This window comes from Myxocyprinus asiaticus, chromosome 12 (assembly GCF_019703515.2).
Source record: "Myxocyprinus asiaticus isolate MX2 ecotype Aquarium Trade chromosome 12, UBuf_Myxa_2, whole genome shotgun sequence".
Taxonomy (NCBI): domain Eukaryota; kingdom Metazoa; phylum Chordata; class Actinopteri; order Cypriniformes; family Catostomidae; genus Myxocyprinus; species Myxocyprinus asiaticus.
In genome coordinates this window covers 14,304,855-14,319,353 of record NC_059355.1, presented here as the reverse complement: position 1 = coordinate 14,319,353, position 14,499 = coordinate 14,304,855, and positions in this window count along the sequence as shown.

Genomic DNA, 14,499 nt, shown 5'->3' with positions numbered 1-14,499 from the left:
TCTCAGCCCACTCTTGTATTCCTTGTACACACATGACTGTGTGGCAACACATAGCTCCAATGCCATCATTAAGTTTGCTGATGACACAACGGTGGTAGGTCTGATCACTGACAATGATGAAACAGCCTACAGAGAGGAGGTGCACACTCTGACACTGGTGTGAGGAGCACAGCCTCTCCCTCAATGTCAGTAAGACAAAGGAGCTTGTGGTGGACTTCAGAAGGAAAGTCAGACAACACAGTCCCATCACCTTCAATGGAGCACCAGTGGAGAGAGTCAGTAGCTTCAAGTTCCTGGGTGTCCACATCACTGAGGAACTCACATGGTCCATCCACACTGAAGTCAAGTGTATGTTCAGCGAGTCACCAAATGGTTTACTCACCCCATTGTCTCTATGAAGACAATGCTTGCTGTGGGTATGTAAATATTTTGCAGCCATCCTTAGTATCTATTCTCAGTTTGGCTGGAAACATCAGTGCAAAAGCGGCCTTCCGTTGATGTGAGAGTTTCTTGCATTCCTTGAATCGATCACGTTTCTCTCTTGTCGAATTCGAAGTCTGGGAACAAGAAAATGCTGTGATTCTTCCAAGAAAGCTTTCCTTTGCTCCTCGCCTCGCGCAACACAAGATCTTTATCAGATGATCTCAGAAATTTGGCCAGAATTGATTGATGCATGTCTCCCTCAGCTGATCTGTGAGTCGGAACTCTGTGAGCTCGCTTAATTTCCAACTTATGTCCTGTTATGTCGTGCAGACTCAGGAAGAGCTCGTCTAGGAATTTCACCAATTCCAACAATTCGGACGTTGTTTCGCCGATTATGATTCTCCAAATCCTCCTTGGTCGCTAGTGGGTTAGCAGCTAATTCCCTCTCCGATGACTCCAGATAATCGATCTGCCTCTCGACGTCCCCGATTCTTGTAACTAACTCAGAGAATTTAGTTTCCATCACAGTAATCGACCGACATATTACAGCAAGATCCTCAAAGTCAGCAATAACTTTCGTCAGCATCACAGACATGTTAGACAGTTGGCATTGAATTTCACCCACCGCACCATCTAAACCGAGTCCCTGGTCTGCGGGCCTGTCTGAGGTATCAGCTTGAGCACGTAAGTGTCTTATAATACCTCCAGAGCCTGAGGATTTAGAATTCTTTGCCATGTTGACAACAAACTAAATTAAATAAAGTTTAATTGATGTAATTTTTTTAAACATTACACAAATCAATTTGATGGAATTTTGTTATGAAATTGAAATACGTAAATGCTAAAAAAAAAAAAGTAAATTATTTTTTATTATTCAGTTTGACTGAATAATATCTCAATGGATATCTCAGAATTAAGGAATTGTTCACCCAAAAATTAACCCGTGGAACCCGTCTTTTTTTCCGTGGAGCACAAAAGGAGATCTTTTGCAGAATTTTCATGCAGTTTTTTTGTCGCTTATCATTTGGTTGTGGTGCATTTGGTTACAACACACTATATGAAATTTTTTTTTTTGTATTGACGTAAAACCTGGCGTGACATGTCTTGATGTATTAAGTTTGAAATGCGCATTTGTAAAATAAATGTTATTGATATTGTGGTGGCAAATATCTTTAGTGAATAGCAACTGTCTATTTTTTACACAGTGCTATCGTATGGCTTCAGACGATTTGAAATCTAGTGCATAAGTTGTGTTGACTACTTATAAGGTACTTTAATAGTGGTTTGTTATCATTTTATGAGCTTGTATGGAAAAGAGCAGGAAAAGATATTCTTTAAAATATCTTATTTTGTGTTCCATGGAAGAAACAGAGTCATGTAGGGTTGGAACAAAATGAGGATGAGTGCATGATGACTGAATATTCATGTTTGGGTGAACTATTCTTTTAATCGAGGGTTAAATATCAGAACCATTGTACTTACCAAGTGTCTTTCATTCTTCTTTGCAAGATGGTAGGTTGTTTTTAGTTGAATCTGAGGAAGATCTCTTAATCACAGAAAATGAGCAGACATCTGAAGAAAAAAGCTCAGAAAATGTAATTTATTCCAAAGCGCCATCCCCTTTTCTGTTCTGCTGTCATAAAACATGTGGGCTGGGCTACTGATAGAGGGAATACATTAAATGAAAACAGAGCTATATTTGACTTTGAAGATTCATTTATTCAATTTAAGATGAATTCAGAATATATCTGGAATAATAGCAATTGTTTCACGAACAAGCACTTTGTGACTTTGCGCAAGGTTACAGTGGTGAGAGAGAAAAAAACACCAAAGTATGAAAATGAAACTTTGGGAGGAAGCAAAGCTCAACTGGAAAACCCAAAATGAAGGCAAGGGAAACATACAGCAGCAGTAATCATTCCTTTTAAAAACAAAAAGCTGCTGTTTAATAAGGTTCAACATCTGAAAGAGATGGATTCAGATGCTAAATTCTTACAAATAAAGGTTCATCAATGGCTCTTTGCAGCACTTCGTTTTCAGCAAAGAAAACTTTTCTGAACAAGAACCATTTTCTATTTTTGCTGTATAGAGTTCCTGAGTTGGCTAGTTTTGTGGAGATTAAAAAAAGTACAGGACTTGATGCTACATTAGGTTGTTCAGACCTATGTATTGGTTTCTTTGTTCTTTAAAAGCACCAGTACATAGATGGTTTTCTAAAGCAGGGCTTTTCAAACTGGGGTCCAAGGACGCAAGGGGGACTGTGAAAAATGTCAGTGGAAAAAGGTGTAAAAAAATTAATAAATGAAAACATAAAAAAAATAAAATAAATAAATAAATAAAAGAGTTAAATATTTTACATTTACCAAATTTGCCATTATTACAGTTTCATTCTGCTTTCTGAAGACTGGTCTGAAATCATAAGATTAATTGTGATTATTTTAATGATAGTCCTATTTTTTTTAACAGTAAGAAATGAAAACATATCTGCATATAATTCTGTGAAAAATATATTTCTTATTTATTTCTAAGTGTTCATATCTCTCTTTCCTTGCAGTGTAAAAAGCCGCTTTGAAACAATATTTAACATGAAAAGTGCTATACACACAAAAGAATAATTTTAAGATTTACACCTTCCAATTTCATGACAAAATTGCATAAAATCGAATTTAGTAATCCTTAATAAAATAAAATAAAATACATTTTAAAAATTTAATTTTGTTATGAATCTGATAAAATTTTATTAGGAATTTGAAATGTGTAAATCTTAAAAATAAACTGAAATATTTTTTACTTTTATTTTCTAAAATATTTCTATTATATTTTTATTTTTTATAAATGAATTAAAAAATGTTCTCTTCATGTTTATACATAAACATTAATAATGGGCAGAAAATATTTTGTCAACTTAATACAAAGAAAAAAATTCAGATAATATTTTACTATTTTTTTTGTTTTTTTTATTATTTTTATTATTATTATTTATATATTTATAAAAAATATATATGTTAATATATTTTTGGATTTAGTACAATGACATCATAATGGCATTTATACTGTACATGAAAATATAAAGCTGCTTTTATATTTCAGGAAGGGGGTCCCTTACAAGGAGAGCGTCATATTTGGGGGTCTTTGGCAACAAAATATGAAAACCTAAAGAACTACAGAATAACGTTCTTAAAGTTCTTTGTGGAACCTAAAAAGGTTCTCCTTTGACTTCAGGATGTAAAACCCTTACTGGTGTACTGTATGTCAGGTTGTAATGATAGAAGAGCACCCAGTTTTATTGTGAATTTTAGGGGGAAAAAGGCCCCTTTTTCAACCTTGTGTGTAGGGGTGTGCAGCAAAGCCATTGTTTGTATTTGTATTTGTATCTGTTCATATGATAAAATTATCTGTATCTGTCTCTGTATTTGGATAGAACCGGATGTGGGCAGGGCTTAAACCAGAAGTGCATCAAAACTAAATGAAATGCCCATATTTAAATGTTACTCTTACATTTATAGTTTCTATTAATAAAATATGCCTTGTATATGCCTTTTTTTTATAATAATAGCCTAATAATAATAATAATAATTATTATTATTATTATTATTATTATTATTACACAACAATTATTTTGAAAAAATATTATTTTTTTATTTTTTTTACCAGATGAAGCTGAATTTGTACGCTACATTAACTGTGGAATATGTTTTTAACTGTGGTTTCTCCTGGTATTTTTGATATCTGCATGAAACTGAATGTTTGGTTGTCTGTGCATGTATAACAACATTATTCTGGAGGCAGAAGATTTCAAGCAAAATGTGAAATGTCAAGCACACATTTTGCAGTAAATAATAAATACAAATTCAAACATTAAAAGAATTGAAAATAAAATCAATATAGCCTGCAAACAGGTGAAAGTCCCGTAAATCTATCAGGAATTTTGATGATAAGGCACCATTATTTTGTTTAATAATAATAATAATAATAATAATAATAATGTTAAATTTATATAGCACCTTAACAGAGGTAGCACAGCTTAAAGAAGAAGAAAAAAAAAAGACTAGGAATATTCCTAAGCTCTATGGAGCATTTAAACCTTTATGGAGGATTTTAACTTTTTTTTTTTTTTTTTTTTTTTTGGAATGAAGTCTTAACCAGATAATTTTCTTAATTGCTTATGTGGATATAAATATGATCAACTTTAAGAGACGGATAGATGGGCTCCGACGTGAAATCATCACTTCAGGTCAGGAATTTAATATCGCGCTCAGGTTTAGGCTATAAATGAATACATGGGAATCACGTGTGAATTGTGTGATACATTAAAAAAGGCATTTCAAGAAGTGGAAAGTGTATATATCATAATATTACATTTGACAAGCTCCAGATGCATACAATTAACAGAGATCGCAAACGGAGTCGAGACTGCCCCCAATAGTTCAAATTATCCAGTCTACAAATGTTACCGGTTCTGCCTTCTACTAGACATTTCTTAAAAAAAAAAAATTGTCTAAAGAGAAGGCCCATTCTCCTCTAGATATAGAGACACAATCTAAAAAAAAATCAACCTCAAAACAAACTAACAATAATGCCAAACAATATGTCTTAAATATGCAATGTTTCAAAACAAAACCTAGATTTGAGATGAGCTTGAGCTGTGAACAAAATCTATGATCAACCTGCCAAAAGCTCTGTAACTTGAGTGGAGATGTAACCTCCATATAGCTGAACTGATGGAATTAGATGTGTGTGGCATGGGGGCGTGGTCATGTGTCGGTCTGCGGGAGAGCTGTAAGGCTCGTCACCTGGCTCATAATTATCTCTAACACCTGTCTCTCATTATAGTGATGGCGGAGGGAGACTTAAAAGGCACGCCAGAGAGAAAGATAGAGTGACCGACAAGTCAGGAGACAGCCACAAGTGTTTTTGGTTATTATTTAGTCTGTTTCTACGGTTACCGTCGATTGTGTGTGTGTGTGTGTGTGTGTGTGTGTGTGTGTGTGTGTGTGTGTGTGTGTGTGTGTGTGTGTGTGTGTGAGAGAGAGAGAGAGAGAGAGAGAGAGAATTAAAAGACTGACCTTGAATCTGCTTCGCTGTCTCCTGACTCCTCCATTTGCTCTGAACTAAGAACTTGTTACAATGTGATTATATACTCTCAAAGGATGCCATTACAGATTAACATTCAATAACTGATGTGTAAATGTCCAAACATGAAGCCTCAAGCAACATGATTTAGCAGTTGCTCATATCTGTGTGATTGCACATTATAAACTTTGTTAATGGAAAATTGCATGGTTGAACACGCCAAATGCCTTAGACACTTTAACAAGCTAAATACTACTCACAATGCGAAGACCGTAAACATTTAAGTGTCCAAAGTCAAAGCCAAAATAGTCAAACCACATTCCAGTGAGACAGAGCCCAAATGTATTCTGAAACCACACAAGCACAACAAATCTGGCACCAGAAAATAAGGCTTCATATCTCAATGTTTAATTTCACGACTTGGTGTGTAAAGAACCATGCAAAGTAGCTGCTAATATGTGAAACCACAAGAAACAAGTGTGTGGGTTACTACGGAAACAAATGAAGAGATATGTGTCAAATGAGAGCTCTGCTGGTTGTGTGTCGTGACATTATGACATTTGTGCAGAGTTGTTAATCTTCTAACGGCTGCAGGAGTCTTTAAGTAGTGGAATGTGGCCGCCGGTACTAACACGGTCTGGTTTGTGTATATATGTATGTGTGTGTATGTGTGTGTGTGTGTGTGTGTTTTAATAGCTTGTCTAATCTCCTCCCAGCAGGTTTGCCAATGCTTACCATGTGGCCCTGGCCCTAACAGGATTCAGCAGAAAAATTAGTGACCACTTTATTGAGTGATGATCAGATAGTGTGTGTTTGCAGGTTAATTCTATTACAAAATAACCTGCTGGTGCATTTGTGTCACTCAATTGTTTGTCTTGTGACTTGAATAACTCTCAGAGACCCATCGGCGCAAAATTGCAATGTTTGCTTAAAGCAATTAAACATATAATATTCATTAATTATGGGTGAAAACTATACATAACAATAGATGATACCCTGCACTCAGAAAATGTAATTTATTCTTAATTCCCAACATGTTTACTGATTGAAAAATGATTACGTCCCTCAAAAATAACAACGTTCATAAATTTGAGACAATTTTTCTGCGTGTAGCAAAAGTTTTCTATACTCTACAAACTTTCTATATTCACACAATGGAGACTATTTAGTAAATCAATGTACAAAAAAGCGAGTTGTTTAAACTTAAAAAGTAAGCATTCATGCTGCCTTGAAATTTTAAGTTGTGTCAACTTAAGAGGGAAAGTCATTTAAACAGAATATAAAGTTGACTTAATTTAATTTTTAAATGAGCTTAATGTTTTTTGAAGTAAAATGTACTTTCTTAGTTCAAACAACTTCATTCTACTTCAATTCTAACTGATTATAGAAGATTAATTATTTGTATTATCATGTAATATTATTGATAACCATTTAAGTTGGTAGGGCTTACCCATTGTCAGAGGTAAAATAAATGGCAAGTTTATTAGCAAAGACTGATATCTGATTCTTCTGTCATATTCAGACTTAAATTTGTCAAGGAGACGCACATGGGACTCAGTGCTTTACACAAAAATCACAATTATGCTAACAATCATCAAAAACATTACTGAGAAAAAGATGAGCTACATGACAAATAACTGAAAGTGACAACGAACACAACAACCAACAGCATAAATAAAAGCAGCAAACAGGAAAAATAAATAAATTAAAAGACAGTAAGGATGCATTCCATTCAGAAGTTATCATCCCTATGCCCTATTCCCTTCAAAGACTTTACCATCCACTCTGAGAGCTTTGAAAGGCTAAAAGGTGTGGTACTAAAAAAATAAGGGTAATTCGGAACTGACTTTTTAAGTATTTTTATTGGAAATTCAGTTTGAAGTGACCTTAGAACATGACTATCATGATTGTTCTCCCTTCAAAGTGCCCTTATGAGGGTGATTTATGCTGTTTGGAACGCAGTCCAACGCTGTATAATTTATTTGTGCCGCAGTATGTGCTGGGAATCCGAATTCATATGTATGATGTGCGTAGTTCTCATGTGTTATATTTTTAATTTCAGATGAATAGTTTTTTTAATTTCAATCACTTTTTTCAAGTTCAGCAAACAAAAACTTCTCAACAAGATCAATCCAGGACTTTAATTTTAACTCTACTTTTTAAGTTATAATAACTAAATAGTAAAATATATTTTTAGAGTATTAACTATTCCAAATTATTTTACTGTGCTGTTCCGTCAAAAAATATATCTTTGTTTTAAAGCTGAAGTGTGTCATTTCTGTGCCACTCAGCAAAATTGCAAAAATAAACACTGTTCTCAAACAGCTTTCCGAATACACCCTTCTTCTTCTGTTGATCAAATAAATAGATATTCACTCATGCTGTTGATAGAGTCAATGTTGTTGTGTTGGGCTGGATGGGTCACTCAAAACAAACTTTTTTTTTACACAGTGTTTAGAGTTTTACAGTGTATGGCTTGTTCCCTCGCTTGCGAGGATCAGGGGAGGAGGGGAATGGTCTGTCTATCTTCTGCAGGTTCGAAAGTGTTTGTGGAGCCCAATCCGTGCAGCACAGACCTTTCCGCACTTGGGACCAGGGAAGCCCTGGACTGGTGATGTCTGAAGGGCAGCCTGCTCCTTCCATCTTTTCCTCTTGTCCTCAACAGCTGCTTGTCTGTCAGCTTCAAACTTGAGGCTGGCTGCATTGATGCAGCTATGCCAGCCTTTTCTGTCGCTTGCTTTATGGTGCCACAAAAGATGATGGATGCCGGCTAGTGAAAGCTGCTTCTTGAGCTGGCCTTTAAAGTGCTTTCTGGGGGCCATTTGATTGCGCTTTCCTTTGTGAAGTTCACCAAAAAGACAGCCTTTGGCAGTTGCGAGCGCTCCATCCTTATGACGTGCCCCTCCCATTGTAGTTGGTGTTTCAGTATCATGGCTTCGATGCTCTGCAAATCTGCTTTCTCTAGCACCTCCTCATTGGAGATGTACTCTTGCCATTTGATGTTGAGTATGGTGCGTAGGCAGTGTTGGTGGAAGCATTCTAGCAGACGCACCTGCTACCTGTACAAGACCCATGTCTCTGCCCCATATAGGAGGATGGAGACTACAACTGCTCTGTATACCTTTAGCTTTGTGGAGAGGCGCAGAGAGTGGTCTTGCCACACTCTCTTAGCAAGGTGACCAAAGGAGCTGTTGGCTTTGGATAGGCGGTTGTCTAGGTCATCATTATATATGACACTGCTCAGGGACGTGAAGTGCTCTACTGTTTTTGGTGCCATCGATGGTGATGTGCGGCGCACTATAGGATTCACCTGGTGGAGGCTGGTACATAACCTCTGTATTCTTCAGGCTGATTGTGAGGCCAAAGGCCTTTGCCGCCTTCGCAAAGCAGTTGACTATGTCCTTGGCTATGTTGTCCATGGCTTCGCGGAGCATCATACTGAAGAAGATGGAGAACAGTTTTGGAGCGAGTACACATTCCTGCTTTACACCATTAGAGATGGGGAAGCTGTCTGACAGGGAGCCGGCTAGTCTGACCTGTCCCAACTGACCCTCGTGCAGCCGGTGGAGGATGGTGAGGAGCTTGGGTGGGCAGCCGAGGCATACTAGGATTTTCCATAGACCCTCACGGCTCACTGTGTCGAAAGCTTTGGACAGGTCTATGAAGGTGGTGTAAAGGCCCATATTCTGCTCTCTACTCTTCTGTATTTGCCTCAGCATGAAGATCATGTCTGTGGAGCCCCGTTTTGCATGGTAGCCAACTTTCTGGTGTGTTCACCTCAGCAAGCATGGGAGTGAGCCTGTTCAGGAGGACACGGGCTAGAATCTTTCCAGTGATGGAGAGTAATGTGATGCCCCTGTAATTGGAGCAGTCTGATTTCTCGCCCTTGTTCTTGTACAGAGGGATGATGATTGTTTCTCTGAGGTCCCGTGGTATGGTCCTGCTCTCCCAGCAAGCAGAACCAGGTTCTCTAATCTTATATGCATCAAGTCGCTGCCTTGATAGAAGATTTTTGCTGGGATTCTATCGCTGCCAGGTGACTTCCTGGGTCTCAGCGGGGTAATGGCCTTCTCAATCTCAAAGGGGTTTGGTGGGTGGTCAAGGTACAGCTTTGCTTCCGCCTGGGGGATCAGGTCCAGCGAGGACTCCTGCATGGAACGTTTGTCGCTGAAGAGGTTCTCGAAGTGCTCTGACCAGCACTCCTTGTCCGTCAGGAAGGGTTAACCCATCGACAGAGCATAGTGGTGCTTGTACTTGGTGATGGGGGCCATACACTTTCCTGATTGTCTCATAGAAGGAGCCAGTGTCCCCTGTATCAGCCAGACCTTGAATGTGTTCTGCAAAGGCAATCCACTAGTCATTTTTGAGGGTGTGCAGCTTGGACTGGAGGGTACTGCAAGCTTCTCGATAGATGTCTTTTGCAACATTGTCATTGGGCCTAGCAAGGACATACTTGTGGTATGTGCGTTCCCTTTCCAGGAGCTCCTGTATTTTTGTGTCTGACTTGTCAGACCAGTCCTGATGTTTCCTGGTTGAGAAGCCTATGACTTCAACTGAGGCCTCCTGCAGTGCCTTCTTGAGCTGCTCCCACTGTTGGACAGGGCCTGCGACAGGCTCTGCCTTTTCGCCCAGCTTCTCCCTGATCTTGGCCTGGAGATTCTGTTTCACTTTAGGGCTATGGAGTCGCTGAACCAGGAGCTTTTTGGTCAGGGGACCTTTTCCCTTGGGAGGGGGTTTGAAGGTGAAAGCAACTTTGCAGCGGACCAGTCTGTGGTCAGTGTAGCAGTTGGCACTTGGCATCACTCTGGTGAGTAATACGTCTTTGATGTCCCGCTGGCATACCAGGGTGTAGTCCAGGAGGTACCAGTGCTTGGAACGGGGGTGTCTCCAGGTGGCCTTGAATCTGTCCTTCTGCTGGAACAGGGTATTTGTAATGGACAGCCCATGTTCTGCAAAGAATTTAGTCTCTTTCTCGTCGCTACAGGTCTTTGTTTTCTCTCCTGCCACCTGCACTTGCTGTTTAAAGTGGAGATCTGTGGGCTTGCTGTTGAGAGGCTATATACTGGCGGGAGAGACTGACGCACACAGCTCTCCTTTCGCGGTGCTGAAAACAGCAGTGTATATTTATATATGCAGAAAGTGAGACACTTTTCCAACGCACTAGTCACATCACACAGCCCTTTGACATTTTACAGTGTGTAAGTGTGTATATATATATATATATATATATATATATATATATATATATATATATATATATATACTGTATATATACTAGACAGTGGCGAGGGCAGAATGTGAGACACTTCACCAATGCACTAGTCACATCACACAGCCGTTTGACAGACTACAGTGGAGTGGAGTGGAGTCCAAGCCTCGACGGATCAGAATTGTTTTGGCGGCACGAGGGGGACCTACATGATGTTAGACAGGTGGTTTTAATGTTGTTGCTGATCAGTGAATATATATATATATATATATACATATAAAACTCCACAAGACCTCTGAAGGTGTCCTGTGGTATCTGGCACCAAGACGTTAGCAGCAGATCCTTTAAGTCCTGTAAGTTGCAAGGTGGGGCCTCCATGGATTGGACTTGTTGGTCCAGCACATCCCATAGATGCTCAATCAGATTGAGATCTGGGCAATTTGGAGGCCAAGTTAACACCTTGAACTCTTTGTCATGTTCCTCAAACCATTCCTGAACAATTTTTGCAGTGTGGCAGGGCACATTGTCCTGTTGAAAGAGGCCACTGCCATCAGGGAATATCGTTGCCATGAAGGGGTGTACGTGGTCTGCAACGATGTTTAGGTAGGTGGTACGTGTCAAAGTAACATCCACATGAATGCCAGGACCCAAGGTTTCCCAGCAGAACATTGCCCAGAGCATCACACTGCCTCCACTGGCCTGCCTTCTTCCCATGGTGCATCCTGATGCCATCTCTTCCCAAGGTAAACAATGCACACACACCCGGCCGTCCACATGATCTAAAAGAAAACGTGATTCATCAGACCAGGCCACCTTCTTCCATTGCTCCATGATCCAGTTCTGATACTCACGTGCCCATTGTAGGCCCTTTCGGCAATGGACAGGGGTCAGCATGGGCACTCTGACCGGTCTGCGGCTACGCAACCCCATACGCAGCAAGCTGCAATGCACTGTGTGTTCTGACACCTTTCTATCATGACCAGTATTAAGTTTTTCAGCAATTTGTGCTACAGTTGCTCTTCTGTGGGATTGGACTAGATGGGCTAGCCTTCGCTCCCCGTGTGCCTTGGGCACCCATGACTCTGTTGCCGGTCCACCGGTTGTTGTCCTTCCTTGGACCACTTTTGGTAGGTACTAACCACCATACCGGGAACACCCCACAAGACCTGCCGTTTTGGAGATGCTCTGACCCAGTCATCTAGCCATCACAGTTTGGCCCTTGTCAAAGTCACTCAGATCCTTACGCTTTCCCATTTTTTCTGCTTCCAACACATGAAATTCAATAACTGACTGTTCACTTGCTGCCTAATATATCCCACCCCTTGACAGGTGCCATTGTAACGATATAATCAATATTATTCACTTCACCTGTCAGTAGTTTTAATGTTGTGGCTGATCAGTGTATATATATATATATATATATATATATATATATATATATATATATATATATATATATATATATATATATATAGATAGATGATTGTAGAGCCTAGGAGGGCGGGGCCGGGCTGGAATGAGACACACCCGGTCCCTAGTCAGCCTGATGGGGTGCGCGAGGGGTAAAGGCGGCCGGGGATGACAGTTCCAGAGAGAGAATTACAGGCAGCTGTACACGTGCAGCAATGACAGCTTTGCAGATCCTTGGCATTCTAACTGATAGTTTGTCCAGATACTCAGGTGACATTTCACCATACGCTTCCTGTAGCACTTGCCATAGATGTGGCTGTTTTGTCGCATACTTCTCACACACCTTACAATCTAGCTGATCCCACAAATGCTCAATGGGTTTAAGATCCATAACACTCTTTTCCAATTATCTGTTGTCCAATGTCTGTGTTTCTTTGCCTACTCTTACCTTTTCTTTTTGTTTTTCTGTATCAGAAGTGGCTTTTTCTTTGCAATTCTTCCCATAAGGCCTACACACTTGATTCTTCTCTTTACTGTTGTACATGAAACTGGTGTTGAGCAGGTAGAATTCAATGAAGCTGTCAGATGAGGACATGTGAGGCATCTATTTCTCAGACTAGAGACTCTGATCTTATCCTCTTATTTAGTTGTATCTGGGCCTTCCACATCTCTGTCTGTCCTTGTTAGAGCCAGTTGTCCTTTGTCTTTTTAGAGTGTAGTGTACACCTTTGCAATTTAGCATGATTACTCAAGGATAAGGTGTTGGAGTGATGGCTGCTGGAAATGGTGCCTGTCTAGATTTAATCAAAAATTACTTGTTTCAAATAGTGATGGTGCTGTTTTTACATCAATAATGTCCTGACTATAATTTGTGATCAGTTGAATGCCAGTTTGGTGAATTAAAGTAGCAATTTCCTTCTGAAACAGCAAAATCTGTACATTATTCCATACTTTTGGCCACCAGTGTGTGTGTGTGTGTGTATATATATATATATATATATATATTACGAGGGTTTATTACTAGGTGTTTAAAACCAAAATACAAAACCTCTACTAGAGAAAACACATATTTGCACAATTGGACTGAAATACAGCCTTTGTGACAACTTCCTCATGTGACAAACTTACCCTGGTCTCCCCTACATGCAGGTACACTGATGAAAACAACACATGAAAAACACACGTCTTATATGTGTGGCACGATGTTTGGTCAAATAATTTAAAAAAAGTATGTAAATTTATATAATTACAGAGAGAAAGTTAAAGATAAAATACCAAAAAATTGTCAGAATCTAAGCAGCTGACTTTTGTTTTTTAAGGAATTTTCAAGATTTTTTTGTTACAGTTACAGGAAAGTGATCAAATAAACCGTCCCCTATTTAATACATTTAAATGCTGTAAAGTATTACATTTTGTGAATTCTACCCTCCAAAATACTGGGAAATTTTCACTATCTTCATATTGTGTTATAGCTTAAGCAAACATAATCAAACCACACTGGCATACATTAAAGAAATAGTTCACCCAAAAATGAAAATTCTCTCATCATTTACTCACCCTCATGCCATCCCAGATGTGTATGTATTTCTTTCTTCTGCAGAACTCAAGCGAAGATTTTTTGAAGAATATTTCAGCTCTGTAAGTCCATTCAATGCAAGTGAATGGTGTCCAAAACTTTAAAGCTCCAAAAAGGAGATAAAGGCAGCATAAAAGTAATCTATAAGACTCCCATGATTAAATCCATGTCTTCAGAAGCAATATAATAGGTGTAGGTGAGAAACAGATCAATATTTATGTCCTTTGTTGCTGTAAATTCTCCTGCCTGTAGGTGGCGATATGCACGAAGAATAAGAATTGCCAAAAACAAAAGAAGAAGAATGTGAAAGTGAAAGTGGAGATAGATAGTAAAAAAGACTTTAAAATGTATCTGTTTCTTGCTGACACCTTTCAAATCGCTTCTGAAGATACCTAATTAACCACTGGAGTGGTTTGGATTACTTTTATGCTGCCTTTATGTGCTTTTGGAGCTTCAAAGTTCTCACCACCTTTCACTTGCATTGTAAGGACCTACAGAGGTGTTCAGAGGTATTCTTCTAAAAACGTTTGTTTGTGTTCAGCAGAAGAAAGAAAGTCATACACATCTGGGATGGCTTTGGGTGAGATAATGATGAGGGAATTTTAATTTTTGGGTGAACTATTCCTTTAAGGCAAGAGTCAACCTTAGCTATTATGAAGGCAGATATTTATCGAAATGTTTACACTCTAAAAATTATTTTAAGATTCATGGATTTCAATTTCATAACAACATTCCATCAGAATTAATCGAGTAATTTTTCTTAAAAAAAAAAAAAAAAAAATATATATAAATATATATATATATATAT